At 33.5% G+C, this 26,396-nt stretch overlaps 1 pseudogene; it reads left to right on the plus strand.

The window, feature by feature from the left end:
- Nucleotides 1-22,529, plus strand: part of LOC112910245 (proteasome subunit alpha type-1 pseudogene) — a 177,009-nt pseudogene extending 154,480 nt beyond the window's left edge.
- Nucleotides 22,530-26,396: the final 3,867 nt, after the last annotated feature.

Consider the following 26,396-nt stretch of genomic DNA (forward strand, 5'->3'; position numbering starts at 1 on the left):
TGATATTTTGTCTATTAAAATATAATTGATGCTATGAATACTTCCATTTTATACTGAAAATTCATCTTTTTTTCAGTTGGCCACCCGGTGAGTCTGGATTTGAGATAGTCTATCAGCGCAGGAAAATATGACACACACACAAACCAAACAAACAAAACACAAGGCCAGTTCAAGGGAGAAATAAAGTACGAAAGCAAGGAATAAGTCACTTAGTGAGGAGGCTTCATGGAGAAACATTACCTTTGAATTCAGACATATGGAATTTGAAAACTAAGCTCTAAGATTCTGTTCAAAAAATGTGCAAATAGCCTTTGATTTCTCATTAAAAATAAGGTATAATAGTCAATACTGAATGAAATAATGCCTGAGTTATATCTTGCAGAGTGAGAAATGCACACTAGATCCTCAGTAAATGTTATTTGTATCCATGTCTTACAGTTGATGGTGCTGTAATCTGCAACAGTTAGAAACAATTTGTATGATTAAAAAGTAGGAATCTAAGAAGGGAGAAGATATGAGTAATCTAGAACAGAAACTTTCAAAATTTAGGAATGTAAAAATAAAAATAATTGTGATATTTACTCAAATGGCCCAAACCCAGAGTTCAGCTTCAGCTGGTCTAGAGCAATGCATAGGTCTCTGTGTTTTAATTAGGTCATCAAGTGATTTTGTGATGATAAAAATTGAAGTTCTGTGGCCATTGCAGCTCAAGCTTCTTTGAAAGATCAAGACTTTATCCTTATGTGAAAGCAGAGCTTATTATGTACAATAATCTAATATTTGACTTTATATCAATATTTCAATATTTCTTAATCATTTCTCTCAAACTTGAAAAATAGGCATATTTTTAAGATTTTATTTATTTATTTAGAATGAGAAAGAGCACACAGGTGTGTATGTGAGTGGGGGGAGTGGCAGAGGGAGAAAGAGAATCTCAGGCAGACTCTGCTCTCAGCAGGGAATCATCATGAGGCTATATCTCAACAACTCTGAGATCATGATCTGAGTTGAAACCAAGAGCTGGATGCTCAACAACTGAGCTACCCAGGCTCTTTGAAAAATAGACACATTTAAAATAAATACATTCTGAAGAGTTGCCACCTCTGTCCAAGATGCAGTATCAGTGACCAGATTTACCCTCCTATCTGAAACATCCAAAAAACAACTATATGTATTTCTGTCTCTATTGTTTATATCATCAATATCATCTATTTCTTCTTTATATATGTCACTTTTATGAATATATGCATTGATTTTCAAGACACCAGTAATGAGTAATGTTTTCTGACACATGGGAAAAATAAGATACTTTCTTCACTAAACTAACTGCCTTGAGAGAATTTCCATGCTGGGACAAGAAAGAGGAAAGCAAGACAGAGTCCAGAGGATTTCATAAAATGAGGAGACAGAGATGAAGTTTCAGAAAGAAAACTGGGGCTGAGAATTACAACACAGATTACTGGAGAGAAAAAAACCTTTACAAAGAAGTAACTCTGCATATCTAAATAGGCCCTGAATACTGATCAGCATGAGTGTTTGAGAAAACTGTCCAAAGCTGAGTTAAAAATAAAATCTGAGAAGATTAGAAAACAGTGCTCAGTATTCATATAGGACTGAGAAATTGCATATTCCCACCAGCTAGACCAGGCAAGCTTAATAATTTATATGATATTGGATAAAATACTAAGGATATTCTTGCCTCAGAAATCGGGAATAAAATGCCCTATACAGATCACTATTCTAGACACACCTAGGAAATTATAAAATTATGATGAACCTGAACACTAAAACTCAAAATTAATTATAACCCAGCACAAGCCTCACAAATATTTGTAGGAAAAAATATTTATATTCAGATCCTAACATGGTAAAACCCACAAATCTCATACAACTTTTATTTATTCAAATATCTGCCAAGACTTTGTTCATACAGTAATATACATGGTATCATGTAGACATTGATGCAATCAAATAATTAGATATAAAGTTCTCTTTCTTTACTTTTTTTGCATATATCATTGGAAGGAAACAAACTTGTGTGCATTGTGTAAATTTGATCATAAATATACTTCACATTAATATCTCATAGACATAAATAGTCCAGCTGTGGCTATCTAGATAAGTGTTCACAATATGTGTGAACATTGCTATCGAAATTGAAGCACATTTGGAGCACTCCATTTAAAATTATAATAATTGTGGAAAATATTTAAGCAAGAAATTAAAAAGATTTAGGAAATATTTTCTGATGGATGGAATTATATAAGCCACTTTTGAGGACATAATGCAGTTACTATAGTGAAAGATGATGACACTTCTAAGAAACTGGCAATAGAGAAAATTTAAGTGTTTAAAATTGTTTATGGCTGTGATATTTAGAGTAAGTGGCATAAAGAGAAATTATTTCAGAAGTGAAGGTGGTAAACTCTTCCTTATGCAAAAATATCTTCCCAAAGATACTAGGTTGGGTACCTGTATCTTCTTTGGGAAGATATTTTTGAATGAAAAGTTAAATAGTTAATTCAGATCTTCTTAGTTAATTGTACTTTGTACAAAATGTAAGGAAGTATGGAAGACTATATTTTTACAGGAAGTATTAATAACATGTATGCAAATCCTTAAATTGCACAGGTATAAGAAATATCATAACCTGAATAGGCCATGAGAAGCACTAAATGGACAGATAACAATGTACTGGTTGCTAGGACAAAGGTGGTAATCTAAAACCGTGATGGGATGATTGAGACTGTGTATGTTGAGATATTTGTGAGAAAGGAGTACAATGCACTAGTTAAGTGCTATTTGAAATATAAAGCCGAATGTGACTACCTAGCAGTGTTGGGAGGAGAAATAGTTAAATGAAATAAAATAAGCAATCATAATTACAGTTTTATCAGATTTCACGGATATTTTAGCCTAAATCTGGCATGATAGCTTAGCTTTAATGAGCATCAAAATATAGAGGCCAGTTAGCTTATATGATATTATCACAAAATCTCTTTGAGCAAATCCAGTGCTTAAAATAAGGACTTTATACACTCAGTGCATAGTATCTTAATATTAGTTATGTTAAGTTACATAATTGATAAATTTTGAAAATCAATATGTGCATATATCTATATATCTGTTGATATTGACATTGATGAATAAGATTATCCTAAGTATTTCAACCAAATGATGAACAAGTTTTGACTGAAATGTTGAAAAATCTAGAATAGTTCATTTAAGCATTATAAAATATGTAGTTTCTACTGTCAGATAACATAAAGGTGGTGCTTATAGAAGGTTAAATATGTTAACATAGATAATATTCAGAAACTTGCATCATCAATCCAGTGAGGCATATTTCTTTCTTTTCTATTTAATCCACAAACTCTTTTTATAAAAGCAAAGAATTTACATAGAATACACGTTCCTCCTGCTAGATTTAAAGTTTTTTGAACTGCGGGAAAGCTGTACACTTTTTAGATGACCCTGATAATTGGCTCATGTAGTGACTTATTCAGTAATATGCATGCTGTGAAATCTCTATTTCTTGGAGTAACAGCAGAGAAACCAGAGGCTCCAGGTATCTGGTATATCAAGAAGATTAAATATTTGCAAAGCTCAAAAGAAACTGTAGGAGTTTTGAGAAATTTGTATATACACGTGTGTGTATTTATTAAGAATCTTCAAAAAAAAGAACCTTCAAACAAACATACATACACAGCAAGGTTCACAGACTTAAAATTGTTTTGTTTTATAAGATTTATTTATTCATGAGAGACACAGAGAGAGAGAGAGGCAAAGACATAGGCAGAGGAAGAAGCAGCTCCATGCAGGAAGCCCGATGTGAGACTCAATCCCAGGACTCCAGGATCACACACTGAGCCAAAGGCAGGCGCTCAACCTCTGAAGCATCCAGGTGTCCCTTAAAATTGCTTTTAAAGGGGCAGCCCATGTGGCTCAGTGGTTTAGCACCACCTTTAGTCTGAGCAGAAGAAAAATAGTTTTTTTTTTGTTTTTGTTTTTGTTTTTTGTTAGAAGCAACACTACATAAACGCTCAGAAGTAGGAAATAATAGCAATAGTAGTAAATATTGGTAAAATCAGCATAGCTAAAGGTGGGTATAGAGAGGTAGATATGGAATATAAGATGGGGAATAAATGACCAATATATTCAAGGGGCAAATTATGTACTTTTAACATTATTTTATCATTGTGAAAGATAATTTGATGACTTGAAATAGGCAAATAAAATAATTAGAACTCTAACAACAGTCTAAAAAAATGGACTGATGGATGAGCAAAGGCCAGCCAGAAATACCACACACAGTTATTTCTTGCACCAGACTTCTTCGACCTAGAATTTTTACTTTATCTTAAGGTGGCATTATGAGATATATGCAGATATAATACTATCTAGAGGGTTTTTAGAAATAGAGTTTATTTGTGTATATAATAGAATTAAACAAATGAAAAAAATATATTTATGTTGTTGATTCCAGAATTCCCTTGTATGTGAAGTAAGTGATGCATGAGGGGAGGCAGGGAAAAATCTTGCTGCTGTAGGTTAGCATTAGAACTATCCATATGGATCAATAAACCTGTGAATTGTTTGCTGAAAGAACCTAGAAATGCTGATAATTCACTAATGATGAACAGCCATAGTACACAGATCTTAATTTCTAAGTAACATTTCTCATGAAAGGGAACAAGGGGACTTTAATAAAATGGCTGTCTGTGTAATATGTGTATTCATTTATTTTATACTTTCATGGTCACTTATGTTCTTTAAATGTTTATTGAGTTGAAGAAGAGAAAAAATAATATACATATATTATTTGATATATATAAAATATATATATTAAGTTGAAAAACAGAAAAAATATATACATTATATATATAATGTGTGTATATATATATGTGTGTGTGTGTGTGTGTGTGTGTGTGTGTGTGTGTATATATATATTTGGTATATTCCAAGCATACAGGACAGGATCTCAGAACTGAGAGAATATTTTAGTTTTCTCACCATCTGAGCATTAGACTTTGGGATTATATATCTCACTCTTAGACAGTGTTTCCCATTTCTGCATGTTTGCACTCAGCAGCATAAAAACTGATCAATATTTATTCCTCTGGCTATTGATCACAGTCATCCAGTTAACACTTCATAGAGGTCACATGTTCCTTTAAATGATATGTAACATTTTGTAGTTTTTATTCACCTTCTCTATTAAAGACAATTGATCTGCTGGAGTATGGCAGTAAAAAAAAAAATCCCCATTTTAAATCCAAATATTACAATGTGTATAGATAGATACTGAATAAATAAAATATAACAGTTTCAAAAGAATATTCTGAAGGGCCTCTAGGACAAATGATAAAAGGGCCATCACAAGCTAAATTATTCTGCTACTACTTTCATGGTTCTTAACTATCCTTTCTCTTCCATTACATGCATATTAGAAGTCAACATGTTCTGTTGGGAGGAAAATTATATTGCTTTTAAATCTGTGTGATATTCAATATTGTTCCCTTAGGCTTGAAGTAGACATTTTTTTCTCTTATTGCACAGGTTATTCTATGTGCCAATAAGATAAAAATTAGGAAAGCCTAATGCTCTTACTTAATTTTTATTATTTTAGGACCCAAGGACCCAGTGCTACTGGGAAATGGATACTGGTACCTGAACGTACTATTATACTTTAGCTAAACTGGTGGACATGTGCACACATACCAGAAAGAAGTGGAGGTGGGGGGAGAGGAAGAGGGAATGAGTGGAGACACAGATGGGGAATACAAGAAGTAAACCTAATTTCTGTATTGCATGACCAGAATACTGTAGATCTGGGCCAACTTAGAGTCTGTATGAATATTGTAAGGTCTAACCTAGAGATGGGAATTAATTAGACAGGGACAGCGCTTAGATAAATCATATTATAATGATTTTCAGATGGTGTAAATTACTTCCTCTTTTCAGTCTTACCTCTTTTATCTCTTCAAACAAATGGGTGTCTTCTAAAACAGTTTCATTGATCATGGAAAGTTGAAATAGAAAAATTTGCTGATTGACATATATGGTTTTAGAATATCAAGAGTATAACCGTGTCAATAAAAAGTAATCACTGTTCTTAACAATACCTGTCCCCAGGGGAAACTAGTTAATAGAAGCCTAATCTACTGGGTTATTGTTATCATACCCCGATTGATCTAAGGGAAGAGAAATACCCAACTCCAAGCTACCTTAGTCATCCTGCCCTACCTAAGAGGGAAGAAAAAAAATGAGAAACACGTGAAGTTGAGTCCAGAGGCATAGGCTAAAAGACTGAGACCATTCTATAGAGTTATAGAATGATTCCCTTATGACACATTACCAACACAGTTAGAGGTCCATATATAGTAACACCTTTTACTCAGTACATCATGCTCTACTATCAGGGGAAATAAATACAAGGTTTACCAAAAGGCAAAAACAAAACAAAACACAATTTGGAGTGACAGAATGAACATGACAACCATACATGGCAGAGATATTAAAATTATCAAACTCAATATTTAAAACACCAATTATTGAATGATTTGTTTAAAATACCATGGTTAAAGCAGACAGCATGCAAGAACAGGTAGACAATATAAGCAGAAAGATGGAAATTCTAAGAAAAAAAACAAATGCTAGAGATAAAAAAAAACACTGTAGTAGAAATGAAGAATGTCTTTCACAGGCTCATCAGTAGACTGGATACAGCTGAGGAAAAAAAATCTTATCTGGAGGATATATCGGTAGAATCTTCAAATGCAAAAAGGAAAGAAAACAAAGACTGAAAAAAATGAAACAGGAGATCCAGCAACTTTAGACAACTACAAAAGGTATAACAAATGCTTAATGGGATAGCAGAGGAAAAGAAAAAAAAGGGACAAAAGACTTATTTGAAACAATTTCCCCAAATTAATGTCAGACACTAAACCACAAATTAAGAAAGGAAGAACATTAAACATGACAAAATTTAAAGTATGTTTTAACTAAATGAAAATGAAAATACAACTTATAAAAATGTGTGTAATACATGAAAAACAGAACTTGGAGGGAAATTTATAGTATTAAATGTGTATATTAGAAAACACAGGAGAGAATGCACACAGGCAGAGGTAGAGGGAAAAGCACACTTCATTGACCAGGAAGCCTGGTAAGGGCCTCCATCCCAGGACCCTGGGATCATGACCTGAGCCAGAGGCAGATGCTTAACTGTCTAAGCCACCCAGGCGTCCCCTAAATTGGCACTTTGAAGAGATCAAAAAAGTAAAAAAAAAAAGTTTTTTTTTCTTTCTAAAAAATTTCATTGCCACCTTGACGCAGCCAGGAGCAAGAACTCCTGGCTGTGATTTGAGAATTGGGTGTTTGGCTAGTGTTTTAAGGCCCCGGCACCCGAAAGAAAGCCCTGGTGGTGGGAGTGAACTTCAATGCCCCTATTTAAAATGCACTGATAACATTAAGCAGATTAAGCCAGTTTAACCAAATGCCAGAATAACAGTAGCTGTAAAGAAGGAGGGGGTCAGAACTGGCTTCTCCAGGCCAGACACGAATGCACACAGAGGAGCCCATGCTGAGTGTCGAAAAACAAAGACACAGCCCAGGGGTTGGAAAGCCTCTACTCAGGAGTCCCTGGCTAACAAAAAAGAGAGAGATGATATAAATTACTAATGTCACAAATGAAAGAGGGCACATCACTATACATTTCACTGACATTAAAAAGATAACAGACATATTGTGAACAACTCAATGCCTATACATCTGATAAAGTAGGCGAAATATATCGATTTCTTAAAAGGCACAGCTTGCCAAAACTCACACAAGCAGACAATTTGTTTTTTTTTTGTTTTGTTTTGTTTTTTAAATAAATTTATTTTTTATTGGTGTTCAATTTACCTGTATGTTGGTAAATAACACCCAGTGCTCATCCCGTCAAGTGCCCCCCTCAGTGCCCGCCACCCAGTCACCCCCCACGTCCCGCCCTCCTCCCCTTCCACCACCCCTAGTTCGTTTCCCAGAGTTAGGAGTCTTCCATGTTCTGTCTCCCTTTCTGATATTTGAATAGGCCTACATCTATTAAAGAAATTGAATCCGTGATTAAAAATCTTCCAAGACAGCACCAGGAAAAAAAATGGGTTCATTGGTGATTATAACATAGTAATGAGATATAATGTTAATATACAAAAGTCTGTTTATTTCCCATATACAAGAAATCAGCAAGTGGAATTTGAAGGTAAAGGCACAATAGCATGTGAGTTTATATCTAACAAAATATGTGTAAGATCTACATGATGAGTACCACAAAACTCCGAAGAACTAAATCAAAGAGTAACCAAAAAATAGAGAAATAGTCCATGTTCATGGTTAGGTAGTCCCAATATTATAAAGACATCAGTTCTCACTAATGTGATCTGTAATTCAGTTTACTCTGAATCAATCCCAGTAATTTACCTTCGAGATATTGACAAACTGATTATAAAATTTAATCAGGATCGCCAACACAATATTAGAGGAGAATAACAAAATTGAAGGACTGACATCAACTTACCAACATCAAGATTTTTAAGACTTACTACAAAGACAGTGTGATATTGGTGAAAGAATAGACAAATAGATCAGTAAGACACAGTAGAATTTCCAGAAATAGACTCACTTGATTATAGTCAGCTGACCTCTGATAAAAGAGCAAAGGCAATTCCCTGGAGAAAAAGATGATCACTTCAACAAATGGCACTGAAATACTAAAACATTGAAAATGTTGTATATAGGCACAGACTTAAATCCTTCGCAAAAATTAACTCAAAATAGACCTAAATGTAAAGTGCAAACTATGAAACTCTTAGAAGACAAGAGAGAAAAATCTATATGATTTTGGGTGTGGTGATGACTATTTAGACACATTAAAATCCATGAAAGAAATAATGGATACTCTGGACCTAAAATTAAAAAGTTTTCCTTTGCAAAAGACAATGTGAAAAAAAAATGGAAACCACAGACTGGGAGATAATATTTGCTAAGGATACATTTTATAAAAGACTTATTAAAATATGCAAATAACTCTTAAAACTCAGTAATAAGAAAACAAACAGCTTGATTAAAATTTGACCAAAAACTTTGACAGACCCATAACCAAATGGCAAATAAGTTCCTGAAAAGATGCTCAATATCATATGCTATCAGGGAAATGCAAATTAAAACAATAAGATATAATAATACACTACATACATTAGAATGGTCAAAATCTGGAACACTGTCAACACCAGATGCTGACAGAGATATGGAACAACAAGAACTTTCATTCATGGCTGTTAGGAATACAAAGTGGTACAGTCACTCTGGAAGACCTTAAGGTGGTTTGTCACAAAGCTAAACATATTTTTATCACATGATCCAGCAGTTGTACTACTTGGTATTTACTTAAAGGAGTTGAAACTTATATCCATTCAAAAGCCCTACACATAAATGTTTATAGCAACTTTATTCCTAATTGGCCAAGTTTGTAAGCAACCAAGATGTTCTTGTTTACAACAGATAAACTGGTGCATCCAGATAATGGAATAATATTCTATGCTAAAAAGAAATGAGCTATCAGGCCATAAAAAGACGTAGATGAACCTTAAATACTGAGTGGAAAAAAGCCAATATGAAAAGGTTATATTCTATATGATTCAAATTAATGTGTGACTTTCTGGAAAAGGCAGAACTATGGAGAGTTAAAAGATCAGTGGTTGTCAAGGGTTAGGGAGGAGGGAGAAATGAATAGGTGGGCCACAGACGATTTTTAGATCAGTAAAAATACTTTGGCATAATGATGGATACATACAATATATTTCTCCAAACTCATGCAATGTACAACACCAAAGTGAACCATTATTTAAACTATGGACTTCTGGTGATAATTATGAGACCCTGTAGGTTCTAACAAATGTACTATTCTAGTGGTGGATGGAGAAAATGGGAGAGAGTATTTATGTGTGGGAGTAGGGAGTATATGAGGAATTGTTGTAATTTCTCTTCAATTTTGCTATGAATCTAAAACTTCTCTAATAAAGTGTTATTTTAGAAAGTATACTAATTTAAAAAACCTTTTCATTACTCATTTCTGAAATCTTTTACTAAATATTCAGTCATTCTTGTACTTACATAATTATGATAAGGGTCTTCAGGGTAAGACAGTTTAAATTTCTTTCAATTTATTAAGACCAATTAATGACCATAGAAGGGAAGCAATTAATCATAATTAGGCTATTAGCAATTGTGACAAACAGTAAAATTTACCTCAAATTATCAAGTGAAATATAAAAAGAGAGAAGAGGGAAAAGAAAATAATCTAAGACTAATTAATGACAATCAGGATGCCTTTTGTTAGTATGGTGATATATTAGGATATAATTTTAGTACATAATAGAGAACAAACTCTGTGGCTTAAACAGAATTGAATTTATTTTATCCAATTTAATATCCTGGATTTAACCTGTAATAGCCCTTTTAAAGTTTGTAAGAGATGTCTATAGCAAAATGTGATCTAGAACTCTGCCTCCTCCTATCTTGATGCTGTTTTGGTTTTAGTGTGATGTCTACATCTGCATTTTACAACTTTGCAAAACAGAACTATGTTAACCATATTCCAGGAACCTGGATAAGAGGGAGAGAGAGAGAGAGAGAGAGAGAGAGAGAGAGAGAGAGTTATTCTCTTGATGAAAACTGCATGGAAATTTTATGCATCATTTTTAATATAAATAGATATCATGCATTATTTAAATATACTTATATTAAAATACTGGAAAAATGTTTGCTGCTTATATGAAATTCCTACATTTCATTTGGCCACTGTACTCACATACCATTAACCAGAATTTAGTCAAAATTCATAGTTTTAAAGAAAACTAAGAGGTGTAAGATTATACCAGATGGTCTTGCAGCAAGCCAAAAATTGGGGGTTCTATGTTTAAAGATAATGAAAGCACAACTACAGTTTCTAGAAGTGGTATCTCCTAGGACTGATAATGGTCATTTGTAAATTCAGGCTTTCTGTAACAGACATGAAAGAATTAGTTATAAATGAATGAATGAATCCTACTGGGAACATACCCATATTTTCAATTTCCTCTTTATAAACTCCACTTGCCTCCACATTTACAGATTTTTATCCCTTTACACTCTATGTAACCCAGATCTATGTCATGAGGTCCTCTTGGCTGACAGCCAGTGATTTGGGGGCCATTTAATTCTCAGGGCTTTAGCAGATTTATCTGCTCTGTCATCATATTGGGCAAATCTGGAATATAATGTCAGATCAGTGATTTTAGTTTCTCATCATACTTATTAAAATTTTAGTTTGTAATTTAAATTTTATAGATACTTTCTGAAGAACCACAAAATCATCTACTTAAAGAGATCATTATATTAGTTTTAGTCATGACAAATAGAGGCTTAACCACAGAGAGAGATAATCACTCAAGTTCTTCTCAAAGTCGCCATGATAGCCCAGCTCCCTCTTAAGGCTCAAAACTTTAGTTTTCCAATTCCATTTTTACTTTTGTGCCAAACTTTGCTTCTAATCCTTCTCAAATTGTTATAGTTATAATTATGATTATTTTATTATTATTTTTGAAGGTATGGCTTTTGATCTACAGTAAATGTCACATTATTAAGTTCATACTGTTTGTTTCTGGTATCAAATATTTTGTATCCTAGTTCTGTCATTTAACATATTTATTAATTCTCTTAGTTATTTTTATTAATATGCATATACACTTTGTATTTTTAAGAGAAAAAATATTTTAAGAATATTGAACTATACTAAGTTAAAGAAAAAGTCCTGGATAATACCAAATAATATTTCTCCTTATTAAGATTATTCTAAAAAAAAAAGATTATTCTATTGACCATCATTCCAGGTATAATTATCTATTAGCCAGGCCTGTCTTTTATATCTAGCAAATCACTTAAAATATACAATTCACTTATTCATTGTTAAATTCATTGAGAAGTAATAATTTATATGAAATTTATATGAATATGAATTTAAATGACATAATTATATTATGTTATTTAAAATTACATAATTGGCAATCCTACATTTTCTAACTTTTTATAGTGGGGAAAGGTGTAATATTCTCCATATTGCACATTTTTTATCAATAAAATAATTTGGTTTCTATGATAAATATTGCAAGTGCAAACAAGAAGTATGATTTCTGTGTTTGTTTTATCTGCCAAAGCTAAATCAAGATGAGGTCTACATTAAGATTTGACCCCCCCCAAATTCTTACTGAAGTCCTAGATTATCAAGTAAAAAAATGTATTTTGCCAAGACAACCATAAGAAGGGCATCAGAAACATCATTTTGAGGCAGGTAGGAATGAATCACTTATGTTTTCGACAATGCTAGGCTTCGAGTATATTTGAAATACTTGATTTTGCTATATGTTTCATGTTCATTAAGACAAACGGGACTCATATGGAAAGAAAATATTATAGGCTTACATGAAGAATTAAATCATGTAACCCCAATACTGAGAGAACTAATAAAAATTTTATGTCAACATTTATGTGTCTCATCAAGGAAACTTCCCCTTGTCTTTAATAGAATTGGAAAGTTACTGAAAAACAAATAAGGAAAATGCATTCTAAATCAAGCACTAACATGCATATAATTTTCTAACAGCCAAATTCTTAAACAATACATAGTTTAATTTACTTCCTGTATTGTAATTTTTTAACTTTGTAAGTAAAAATTATATACTTGTGCTTTACTTAAGATTTACTCTATTTATGTGTAACCCATATATATGTATCTTTCAGTCTAACCTGATTTTGTTAAAGTGATACTAATACGGAAATTTAGACTGAGAGGACTTTTCACTTCAAGTTTATGATAAGAAATTTTTCATTCTCTGTATTCATTTAATATCTTTTATAGAATTGTGTATTGAATATGAATTTGAGTACTGGCCTCAAATATCTTCTTGAAATTAGTCTTTTAATCATATACTAAGAGCATCTCTATTATTATATTTTGTATTTCCAAGAAATGTCATTTCTAACATCAGGGAAACATTACGTAACCAAAGAGGGATTTCAGCCAATGAAGCTATGAAATGTAAGATCATATAAAAAATTACTAGTAGTAAATTTAGAATATCTTACATAGATAAATATGTTCTAACTTGTCATTGGGGAATGCAACTATAATTCTTTAAAACCTATATTACTTGTATTATATTTTGTTAGAAACAAATCATTATGCCCAGGCCACAGGTAGGAGAGGGAAAGAGAGATTGACAAAGTGGCAACACGCCTCTCAGAATGAGGAATAGGTTTGTTATCGGGATGGTGATGATGATTTCACCTTAATGTCAAGGCCAAAACCTATCAAACTTTACTTAACTATACTTTAATAATATGTCAGTATCATCTCATACAGATGATTAAACAAAAGAAAGATGGAGAGAAAAAGAGAATGAAACAGAGACAGATAAACAGAGAAACAGACTTCATTAATTCAACTTTTTTCAGTAACCAAATTGGGTAAAGGAGCCTGTCCTGCCTTTATCATCTTGTGGGTTTTTTTTGTTTGTTTGTTTTGTTTTGTTTCTTTCAGAAATATTTTGCTGCTGTTATAAGCTGTTGTTTAACCCATGTTTAAACTGCTATATTTAAATTTTTTATTTTTATTTTACGTTATATAAATGAGGAGAATTTGACACATTGCTAAATGCATGAAAAAATAAAGAATAGACTATCACTGAGGTGAATAGGCTTATAATGTAAGGAGACAGGTATTAAAAGCAAAATTTATTAAGTATTATGTAATCTGTTTAGGACACTTTATTTTATATGTGTACATTTTTCCATTTTTCTTTTTTTTTAAAGATTTTATTTATTCATGAGACAGAGAGAGAGAGAGAGAGAGAGAGGCAGAGACACAGGCAGAGGGAGAAGCAGGCTCATGCAGGGAGCCCAACGTGGGACTTGATCCCGGGTCTCCAGGATCATGCCCTGGGCTGAAGTCGGCACTAAACCAAGTATTTTATATACAGCAAAATCAATGATCAAATATAATCATAGACAAAATGTTAGTGTGCTAGAACTTAGTAAATATTTCCTCATGTGTCATTTCTGAAGAATATACTAGACAATGAGTTCAGATAACCAACATGATCAGAAAGATACCTAAATAAGGTGATGATGACCATTAAATTTAGTTTTCTATAGAACCAAGACAGTATATTAAGAGACAATATAGCATATTATGAGTATATATTTTGCCAGTATAGCTATATTACAACTATATAAATGGAGGGAGGGAAAGCAGATGGAAAAAAAATCTCAAAAAATAATCGCTGAAATTGTAACAATTGTATAAGTAGTGATATTAATACAGTATTTTACATACGTATACTTTTATTAGCTCTTAGTATTTATATCTAATAAATGTCATCACATGTACTTTATTATATAAAACATTAGTGTAAATGCTTGTTAGCTTTCCCTGTAAGATCTGAAAATCCTTCAGAAAGAAAAATCTGAAAAATATCTAGAAATAATGATGAATCCAGTAATATTTAGCATCCTTAACACCCAGATCCCATTTCTCATTTTCAGAAACCATAGCTTCTTGAAGAAATGGCTAATTGAATATGTGAGGCAGAAGACATATTATTCTGTAATATCTTTCTTACCAGATTAGCATGAAACTATTAAAGACTCTGAGAGTCAAAGACTAAGGATTCAATATGAACAGGCTTCCACTGTCATAAGATGGAGTGATTTGAGTTTCAAATAACTATTTTTTTTATTGCAACAAAGCCAACCAATATTGGTTATATTTATGATTTCCTAAAGATAAAATAGAAAATGCCATTTTCAGAGAGTGATAGAAAACCATTCATTATGTGGTAAATAAAGCGAAAGAATCAGGCATTTTTCCAAATTTCCCTAGGTCCGTTCTAACCTTGGATTGCCAAATCAAAGATGAAGTCTGTGTCCTTTTATAAAGACATTTCAAACAATAATGAAAATAATGATAAAATTAGAATCTCAGCATTTTTGCTAATTCCCTAAAATAATAATTTATAGGATTTAAGCATCAATGGCTGTGGAAATCTAAATGAGAGACAACTAGACATTGTGTGTCTTTATATACTTACCAACACCGTCTGTGGTCTTGTCAGAGAGATTGAACTAGTAGAGACTAGAGTTTCTTCATATAGTTGCCAAGTTGCAGGATTCATATAGTTGCCAAGTTGCAGGAAATTCAGAGTGTAAAGATACATGTAGAACTGCACCAAGATTATTCATCATCAAAACCTGGAGTTTGGTAAACTGTACAAGTCAAGGAAAATAACCAAATTTCTCCAAAGAATTTTTTTTAAGATTTTATTTATGTACTCATTAGAATACACAGAGAGGAGAGATGAGAGAGAGAGAGAGAGAGAAAGGCAGAGAGAGAAGAGAGAAGCAGGCTCCATGCAGGGAGCCTGACGTGGGACTCAATCCCAGATCTCCAGGATCAGGCCCTGGGCTGAAGGCAGCCCTAAACTGCTGAGCCACCCGGGCTGCCCTCAATCAAGTAAATTTTAAAGATCTGACCGGTTTTATTGAGTGATTCATCTACAAATATGAAAAAAGCTTCAAAAGGCTGCAGAAAGGGAAAATGTTTTTAAAGCATGGGAAGACATTAATGAAAAAAAAGCGTTGTTTGAGGTGAGATTACCTTTCTTTGAGAGACAAAAGGGCCTATTGGGGATAAAGTAATCTTCCTTTGGGAATTAAGATAGCTTTTAAATCTTGGTGGGTTTAGTATATAAGTGACTCCATTTCGGACTGTTTCCTTTTAACAGCATTAAAATGAGAAATACAGTTGGTAAGGGAAAACATTTGACAATATTAAGACTATTTAATGGAAGATTAAGATGAATAAAGTAATAAAAGGCCAGGACTTTGATATGTTGAAGAAAAAAAATGAGAAAGCTTGTTAAACATATGCTTTGATTCTAAGAATGTTTTGTATTAGGAATGTAAATATTGATCAGTATTAGGTAAATAGAGTATGTTTCTCTTTGCTTGTTCAGATATCACCAGTAGCATAAGAAATGCCAATTAGATATCTAAGAAATTCTTAAGACTCAAGTAGAACATCTTATTTGCATATAAATAAAAGAAATATAATTTGTATCTAAGGTTATATTAGTCTGTGGGAGATTAGTTCTTTCTCATAATAATTTATTTCCACTATTTATTCAAGCCATTTTATTAGACTCAGATATTTCATGCCTTCTAGCATGAGCCTTCTAAGTGCAAAGACAAAAGGACTGTAACACTAAATTTGTTACTCATTCTCTCATTTCTTTTTTTTTAAAGTGTTACTTATTTTTTTAAGACTTTATTTATTTATTCATGAGAGACACAGAGAGAGAAAGAAAGGCAGAGACACAGGCAGAGGGAGAAGCAGGTTCCATGCAGGAAGCCCGATGTGGGACTTGATCCCGGTTCTCCAGGATCATGCCCTGGGCTGAAGGCTGTGCTAAACCGCTGAGCCAACCGGGCTGCCCCATTCTCTCATTTCTTTATTCAAATCAGTCTGCACTAAAGCTTAGGAATGGTGGCTTTAGTTTGTAAGTTTTGTTGGCTTCTTTTAATTGAAATCTATCAGGTGATAGATCAGCTAACAATAATTATTTTATTAATTTGAAAATTTAGTCTAACTTCCAGATTTATTATGAAATATGTTTTTATAGAACTTGGGTGGCTCAGTCGGTTTAGCACAGGGACCCTTGCTATAATTATTTAGCACCCAGGGATCCCCATTCCATTTTTTAAAAATTAATGGACTTTATATTTAAGGCAGTTTTAACTTTACAGAAAAATGAGCAGAAAATACAGAGTTCAGGATCACTGGGTGGCTCAGCAGTTTAGTGCCTGCCTTCGGCCCAGGGTGTGATCCTGGAGTCCCGGGATCAAGTCCCACATCAGGCTCCCTGAGTGCTTCTCCCTCTGCTGTGTCTCTGCCTCTCTTTCTCTTTCTCTCTCTCTCTCTCTCTCTCTCTCTCTCTCTGTGTGTGTGTGTGTGTGTGTCTCATGAATAAATAAAATCTAAAAAAAAAAAATATACTAAGTTCTTGTACCAACCCTCAATCACTGAGCCCCCTCTCATTTCTTCTGTTTTTAACTTCTTGCATCAGTGTGGTAAATAGATTACATTTGATAAGCCAATAATGATACATTTACTAGGGCCCATAGTTTGTATTACTATTCACTCTTTATGCTGTACATTATAGGTATTTGACAAATGAATGATGCCATATATCCACCATTTCTCTCTGCCCCTTTTTGAAAATTCTTCCTCTCTCCTTTAATTCCTTCTACTAATTACCTGTTGACTTGTAATTAGCCCTGACTTTAACAAAGTAGAAGTATCAAGTGTAAATAAAAGTGCAAAGTCTGCAACAGACTAACTCAAATGTTTATGTAAGAGAGAAACAACAGAGACAATTCCCATATTGCAAAATAAAAAGCATTTCCCTGGAAACACAATAAAGGCAGGCAACTTACCAGTTTTGGACAGCTCAGAAGTTAATGTTTCATAAGTTTGAAATATTAGGGTATAAGATTAAGATTCTTATATATTTTAGGAAGTGCAAATATTATCTATTATTCACCAGGGGTATGTTTGTTCCTCAGAGGAGAGGTAGGAGCTGCACTTGGAGGGATATGTAGTAGTCTGGTAATGAAAGGTATTAAATGCTATGTTCAAAGTTAGAAAATTGGCCAAAGTTAACACTGCTTCAGGCAATTGGCTGGTGATTTGACAAAGAAAAATAAATTTTAGGTTGTTACAAATGTCAAAGGAGAAAAGAAAGGGGGGGGGCAGTGTTTTCCCAAATCTTAAAAAAGAAAATCTCAAACTAAAGCATGACAACACACAAACATTTTTGAGAATTTAATAAATGTAGACAAAATGTAGAATTCAATTGAAGTGCCTGGTTTTCTATATAAAACTTGAGAATTCTGACAATCTACTGAGAATGTCACCTTTCTTTCTTTCTTTCTTTCTTTCTTTCTTTCTTTCTTTCTTTCTCCTTTCTTCTTTCTTTCTTCTTTCTTTCTGGTTTTATTTATTCATGAGAGACACAGAGAGAAGTGGAGATATAGGCAGAGAGAAGCGGAGATATAGAAAGGGAGAGAAGTAGGCTCCCTGTGGGGAGCCTGATGCAGGACTAGACCCCAGGACCCTGCTATCACACCCTGAGCCAAAGGCAGATGCGCAACCACTGAGTCACCCAGGTGTCCTGACATTTCTAATAACATAGCGATATTGTTTTCTACTATGTTAATAAGAATCTTAGAAACAATTAGTATTATATAGATACTTCCTGTTAAAATTTATAATACATTTAATGACCTTTTCAAGTAAACCTAGATCCTTGTATTTCATGTCAGTTTGAGGGAAATTTCTATTCACTTCCTTCAGATTTTATCATGAAGAGTTTTGTTCCAATCATCCCCTTCTTTATTGCACTTTATGCTAAATCTTTCTACTTCCTTACCTGACTGGTGTGTGTCGTATATTGTTTCATGTTCCTCTGGATGAACCCAATCTAATGAATAGCTACAAACAACAGAGTTATTTTTCTCTTTTGTTTTTACTCTACTCCACTCTACTTTTAGGAAAACTCAAAATATATGCAACTTTCTACATTAATATTTTCCTAAGAAAGGCTGTTTTAAGCTTCAGGGTAGAAGTAGATATTCAGATGCTCAGATGTGAAACCCCTTTCAAATGTGGAACCACTTTCTCCAATTAGCCTGCAAACTATGGCAGAATATGCTACCCAAAATATACCAGGTTGGCATAAGGATTATTTTAAGAAAAAGGCACTTGAGAATCAGCAGGTACAGGAAGGTCATTCTAATTTCCTTTTCTGTCTGAAACCAGGAGATAAAAACTCCTTGTGAAAGGTGCCCTCCCTCTACCAAGAGAAAAGAAACATTGTTTGACAGGGAGGCAGAAACAAGAGAGAATTCTGTACAAATAGACCTCTTTAAAATAATTCTTATCTTGCTCTAGTCTCCCCATATAGTTGCATTACTTTTCCATAACTGCTTCTCTTTGTTCCATCTAGTATAAAAGAGTCTATCTTTTTTTTGGAAGGGTTTTTTGTTTGTTTAATACATCTGAAAAGAATGCATATACAAAGAATTGAGACATGAGAAAGCATTGGTTCAACACTAATGAATCTACAATAATTAGGATTTGGGGAAGGGGGAAAAGATTACCTAAATATTTTTAAAAATTGGAAACTGCGACCAAAATAAGTGGATAATATCCCTATTAACACCTATGAAGAGTCTTCATAAGACTCCATGATTTTTTTTTATTAAACTAGAGAGCCTTAACTAGCTACTCTAGGGTTCCTCATATGCAAAACAGAAATAAGGGGATTCCCCTGACTGGTCCCCATGTTGTTAAATGTTCTCCCCACCCCCACCCCCACCCCCAGCTTCTTCATGAAACAGGTCTGCATCCTCCCAACTTAAAAGAGGATGTGCATCATTCCATAGACATCCGTCTCCTAGCGCCACCTCTCACATTTCTTCGATTCACCAGGTCTTCAGCTGTGTTCTAGGAACACTGTTATCATACACTATTAAGCTGGACATCTATGCTAAGCATATAAGACAATGACTGACAGGGAAAAAATGTTTTTTAATTACATACTCAATCCATTTGGTGTATTTCAAAAGGTGCAAAGTGTCTATCTTATGAAAGCTCTTCAATCACATTGAACTTAAATCTGCATGTTGTCCTGTTGATCTTTCTTATGTCAATTTAATTCTTAGGTCCAATGAAAAAATCAAAAAGGGTAGAAGGAAGATCTTGACTCCCTTACATCTATCAGAACAAGGCAGGCATTTACGTTTCTATTTGCCTAACCCACTATCTCTCTCCTCTTTGAGGCTAGGGAGAAAAACAAAGGATTGTTAGTCACTCTATTATATAATATTTTTGGTGTGCTAATCTAACATAAATTACTCTTTCGAGAATTTTTAGAGAGAATACCCTATGTTAGAATTTTGAGTGTATTCTTGAATTCCCATAATTTCATTCATTTAACTGTTGACCTTGACATTATTCAGATGGGATAATGGAATATTTAAACATATATTTATGTAGACAGACTCAACTAATTATATTAACTTTTCTTCTTGAAACTAGCATAGATGAAATTTTAAAACAGTGACAATAAGTCCTATCAAAATGAGAAACTAAATTTATATTTAGGATGTGGCTTTATGAAATATTTTATTGTAGCGATATAGATATATAACTTCAGATCCAGATAGATCCTTGGGAAACAGTCAAAAATCACCTAGATGTAATTTGAATACAGTAGGAATTGTGACCTTTTATAAGAGAAAATGAAAGAGAGAGAGAGAGAGAATGAAAGAGAGAGAGAGAGATAGATATGGGGGTAGCGGGAGAGAGTGTTTAATCAAATCATAAAGTAGAAACAGGTTCCTGCAGAATTGTGTAAAAATGTAAAATCTGATAGAATTATATCAAAATGTTACTAGGGCAAAATAGGAACCTTTAAGTTCTAACCCTGGTAAATATAAAATTGTCCAGATGGTAAAGGTTGGTAAATATTGTTTTAGTATGCATATGTGGGGAGAAATTTAGACATGTTTATCTCCCTAGCTCAAACAAGACTAAAATACTGACATGATTTGAACACAAAAATATGAACAATGAGACCCCAATTGTGGTCCCAATTTAACAACAATAAAAAGTTGGTCACTCTGTGTGTATGTGTATGACAGTTATCACCCTGAACAAAAATTATCTAGCAAATAAGTGACCTTAGTAACCTCAGCTGTTAACCTCAGTTCACTTTGTTAATTCCAGTTTACTTGGAATATTGTAATTATATCATTAAGGTTAAGATATTTTTAACCCTGGAAAGGTTTAGAATAAAATATAGAGATGATGATATAAATCATAGATACATTAATGATATACTTTTGGTTAGGGATAATATCTGTATTTAGAATAAAAATGTAATGATTAAAATAATTACATAACTTAGAGACTTGAAAAATTTAGTTTGGTTGTTTTATTAAAATGTGTAATTGAGTGATAGATTTTACACTTCATATTTTATTTTATTTTAAAGTTTAATTAAGGAGCACCTGGGTGGTTTAGTTAGTTAATCATCCTGCTCTTGATTTTGGCTCAGGTCATGATCTTGTGATTGTAAGAGCAAACCCTGGATCTGGCTCTGTGCTAGGGTGGAGCCTACTTAAGATTCTCTCTTGCTCCCTCTTCCTTTGCCCCATCTCACTCCCTCAAGCTCTCCCTTTTTTTTTCTCTCTCTCTCTCTCTCAAAAAAAAAAATTATTTTTTAAGTTATATGAAAATTTTAATCCCTGCAAGCAACACTGGAATGTTGAAGACAACTTGAAAATCTTTCTAAATTTACTATATTAAATTTACTGTTATGGATTAAATAATTAGGATTAAAGTACCAGTGACTGAGATTTTAAGAGAATTTTATGTTGATTAAAAAAAATATAAGGTGCTCCTGAAGTCGCCACCTCTGCCGGAGGCCACAGCGGGACCCACGCTGGAACCATGTTTCCAACCAGTATGACAGTGACGTCACTGTTTGGAGTCCTCAGGGCAGGATTCATCACACTGAATATACAATGGAAGCTGTCAAACAAGGTTCAGCCACAGTTGGTCTGAAATCAAAAACCCATGCAGTGTTGGTTGCATTGAAGAGAGCACAGTCAGAGCTTGCAGCTCATCAGAAGAAAATTCTCCATGTTGATAACCACATTGGTATCTCAATTGCGGGACTTACTGCTGATGCTAGACTGTTATGTAATTTTATGCGCCAGGAGTGTTTGGATTCCAGATTTGTATTTGACAGACCTCTTCCTGTGTCTTGTCTTGTATCTCTAATTGGAAGCAAGACCCAGATACCAACACAACGGTATGGCCAGAGACCATATGGTGTTGGACTGCTTATTGCTAGTTATGATGATATGGGCCCTCACATTTTCCAAACCTGTCCATCTGCCAACTATTTTAACTGTAGAGCCATGTCCATTGGAGCCCGTTCTCAATCAGCTCGTACTTACTTGGAGGGACATATGTCTGGGTTTATGGAGTGCAGTTTGAATGAACTGGTTAAACATGGTCTGCGTGCCTTACGGGAGACACTTCCTGCAGAACAGGACCTAACTACAAAGAATGTTTCCATTGGAATTGTTGGTAAAGACTTGGAGTTTACGATTTATGATGATGATGATGTATCTCTGTTCCTGGAAGGTCTTGAAGAAAGACCACAGAGAAAGTCACAGCCTGCTCAACCTGCTGATGAACCTGCAGAAAAGGCTGATGAACCAATGGAGCATTAAGTCACAAACCAGTCTATATGTGTATTATCAAATATGTAAGAATGCAGGAGCCCTTACTGATGACAGGAATCTATACTTTGAACCAAAAGATGCAGTGTAGTCTTCTGGTATGTTTTAAGAATCGGTCCAGATGTGTTTTTCCCAAGTAACTTGTCTGAACCATATAATGGTGTGCATTTTTCTTTGAGAGGGTCTATATAATCATTTTCTAGAAAGTATAGTTATCTGTACTAATGTTTTTATATGAAGAACATAGTGTCTTTGTGGTTTTAAAGACAACTGTGAAATAAAATTGTTTCACCTGAAAAATAAATAAATAAATAAATAGATAGATAGATAAATAAATAAATAAAAGTTCCTGATTCTATCAGAGTAAATTGTAGTACTTTACTTCTTTAGAGAGTATCTTGAATGGATAAAGAAGATGTGGTTTATGTATACAATGGAATATTACTCAGCAATTAGAAACGACAAATACCCACCATTTGCTTCAACGTGGATGGAACTGGAGGGTATTATGCTGAGTGAAATAAGTCAATCGGAGAAGGACAAGCAGTGTATGTTCTCATTCATTTGGGGAATATAAATAATAGTGAAAGGGAATATAAAGGAAGGGAGAAGAAATGTTGGGAAATATCAGGAAGGGAGACAGAACATAAAGACTCCTAACTCGGGGAAACGAACTAAGGGTGGTGGAAGGGGAGGAGGGCGGGTGTTGGAGGGGAATGGGTGACGGGCACTGAGGTGGACACTTGACGGGATGAGCACTGGGTGTTTTTCTGTATGTTGGTAAATTGAACACCAATAAAAATTAATTTAAAAAAATAAAAAAAATAAAATGTTAATGCTTACCTAATAAACAGAAAAAATAAATAAATAAAAATAAAAAATAAAACTCTTAGAAGAAAACAGAGATAAATCTTTGTAACCTTGGATTAGGCAGTGATTTCTCAAGTAAGTCACCAAAAGCACAAGAAAAGAAGAAACAGATAAACTGGACATCATCAATATTAAACACGGTTATGCTTCAGGACATCATCAAGAAACTGAAAAGGTAACCTAAAAAACAGGAGAGAATTTTTGCAAATCATACATCTATAAGGTTTAGTATTCACATAAAAACAACTTTTACTACTCATTGGCAAAATGACAACCCAATTTTTTAAATGGGCATTAAACATTTGTGTACAAAAAAAAAAAAAGAGAGTATCTTATGATTTTTTTCTTTCTTTTCCTTTAAAATTATGTTTTATTAGGCTAAAGTCTTTAATTTGTATACTTAGAGAAGACACTGAAACTATCAGAACTCCAATTACATCATCTATAAAATGAGACTCTTAAATCAGATGATTTTTAAATGACCCTGCACTAAATGTCAGAAGCAAACAAAAACATGAAGACTATAATTCAAAGACTTAAATCTGTTAAGGGACATTCTTTTTTTTTTTTAATTGTAAAATTATATTCTTACACATGGCTAAGGAGAGATTGCTTCCTGCAGAGAGACAAGAACTGAATGAGAAGTTGTGCACTGCTGAGGGTCCGCATAGTCCCCACCCAACCACTGAGCACCTCCTTGATCTTTCAATTAACACCAAAACAAAGCCACCATTACCTCATATTTTTGGAATTTGAAGTAATGTCTTGCTAGTGTTTGATATACATTTTAAAGATGAATTCAGACTGCTCCTTTATCAGACTGTGATTGATTCACTTTTTATTCAGTAAATAGCTAAAATGATCAATTTTCTCAGACTTTAGAACATTTAAATGCCTGTATCTGCAGCTGAAAATTGTCCAACTTTATAAAAAATTCTGAACCTAAGTTTGAATATTTATTTTTATATGTGCGCATGTTATGCTCTGTTCCTGAAAAATTATCAAGTCAAATGTTTATAGAAGATTTACTGTCATGATTCTAAACATTTAACCTGATTTTTTAAATATAGCTTAAAATCTGGCTCTAAATCTTCCATCTCAATTTGTTACTTTAATGTTTTTAAGTTTCTTTTTTCATTACTATAGATTGTGTTTAATGTGCTAATACTTTGTATTAAAAATAATATTGTTTTATAATCATATTTTAAAACATTTTCTTTTAATACTTTAATTTACATTTTATAATGATTTTATCATGTTTCTTGCATTTGAAATGTATGTTAAATTCAGTTGTCTGAAATCTGTGAGGAATCAGGAAATGTTTATCTCCACTTAGTCTTTTACGAAGGGTAATAAGCTGCTTCTCAGCTGTATTAGTCTAAGGAGTTAGATTTAAGAGGAAACAATCTTCAAAATAAAATACCCTTGTGGCTTTCTATCCCTCAATTTAAGAGTTAGTCTTGACTTACTCTTCCAGCATACTGCAGATACTCTCTCCTTTATCTTTCACCAATTTGAACTACTAGAAATCTGAATTTTCGTTTTTCGTCGATCCATGTGGATTTTATAACATGACGGTAGTCTCTACTCTTTGGGACAATATATCTTCAATTTTGTATAGTTTTGTGCCTGACCATTTTTGTTGGTTTCCTCACAGTAGTATCTATATTACTTTCCTACTGCTGCTATAGCAAATATCCACAAATGCAATAGCTTTAAAAAATACAAATTTATTGTCTTACATTTCCAGAGACCAGAAGCCCTACATTAATTTCATTCAATTAAAATCAGGGTGCCAATAGGGCTATTTCCTTCTGGAGGCTATGAGAGAATATTCCATGCTCTTGTAGCTCACTGCATTATACCATTTGTAGGCCATTCCTAATCTTCAGAGTTTATTACTCCAGTCTCTGCCTCCAACATTGCATTACCTCTTCTCCTCTCTTTTATACTTGAACCTTCTTCTGGCTCCCTTCTATAAGGACACTTGCAATTACATTTAGGGTTACCAGATAATCCAAAATTTATAATGTAATTTTTAAAAATAGATACCATAGTAGGTGTGTATCCTACCAACCTACTACAGTTGGAATAATATTTTGAAAAATTCTTCTTCCAGTCCAGAATATGAGTAGACTATGATGAAATAGCACAAGATTGAAGATGTTGATGTAAAACAGAAACCACTTGTTAACTTGGTGTCAGTATTCAAGCACAGTGGGAGCTCAAGCACGTTGTAAGTGTTGTGCTAAGTTACCTCATTCATAGGGGGTAGCTGCCATGCCCCCAGATAGTCCTGCTGCAGCCAAATATCTTCCTATAGATTCTACAAGTCCTAGATGAGATGTATGGGCGTCTCCAGTTCTGTAGCAAAGGATGCTAGTGATTCTTGAACTTCACCCATGTCATTGAGAGAAACATGCAGGTTCATTCAAGAATGTTCTCCCTCATCCTCATAGTCCTGCCTCATCTTATTGCTTCTGTTTTGTCCTCATTGGTTTCAGTTTATCATCTTCTTCCTTTTTTCACATCCATCCTTCCTTTAGTTGCTGTCAGCTGCTGTCTTAGTTGACCTATAGAATCTTCAAACCCACTGTTAAAGCAGAAACAGTATCCACCAAGATACTTTTCAGTCAGCTCCTACTATTTTGTAAGAGTTCGTATCTGCAATAGATCTCTTACTTCACTCATATTGGTTCTGCTTCTCCGATAAAGTTTTGATAGATAAATATGCTGCTTGTATAGCAATAAAAACAATAAGAAGCTAGAACCTAAAAATTCATATTATCTTAGAAAATACTAAAACATTTTAAAATAACAAATAAAGAAAACGTTGGAGTCTCTTGATGCTCCTATTGTGTGAAGTCAAGTCTTTGACTAGAACCTCTGATCTTGCTTTGACCAAAACTCTTATCACAAACCATCTACAATTTTACTCTAGGAATCCTGGATCTTTTACCATATCACCATAGTATTATATCCAGAAAGTTTAGGCCTAATTGAGACTAATAATGAACAATTTAAATCATAGTTTTACTCTAATTTATGTAATTTGTTTTCATTAGAAGCATCTT

The sequence above is a fragment of the Vulpes vulpes genome, chromosome 6 (genome assembly GCF_048418805.1).
Source record: "Vulpes vulpes isolate BD-2025 chromosome 6, VulVul3, whole genome shotgun sequence".
NCBI classification, from domain to species: domain Eukaryota; kingdom Metazoa; phylum Chordata; class Mammalia; order Carnivora; family Canidae; genus Vulpes; species Vulpes vulpes.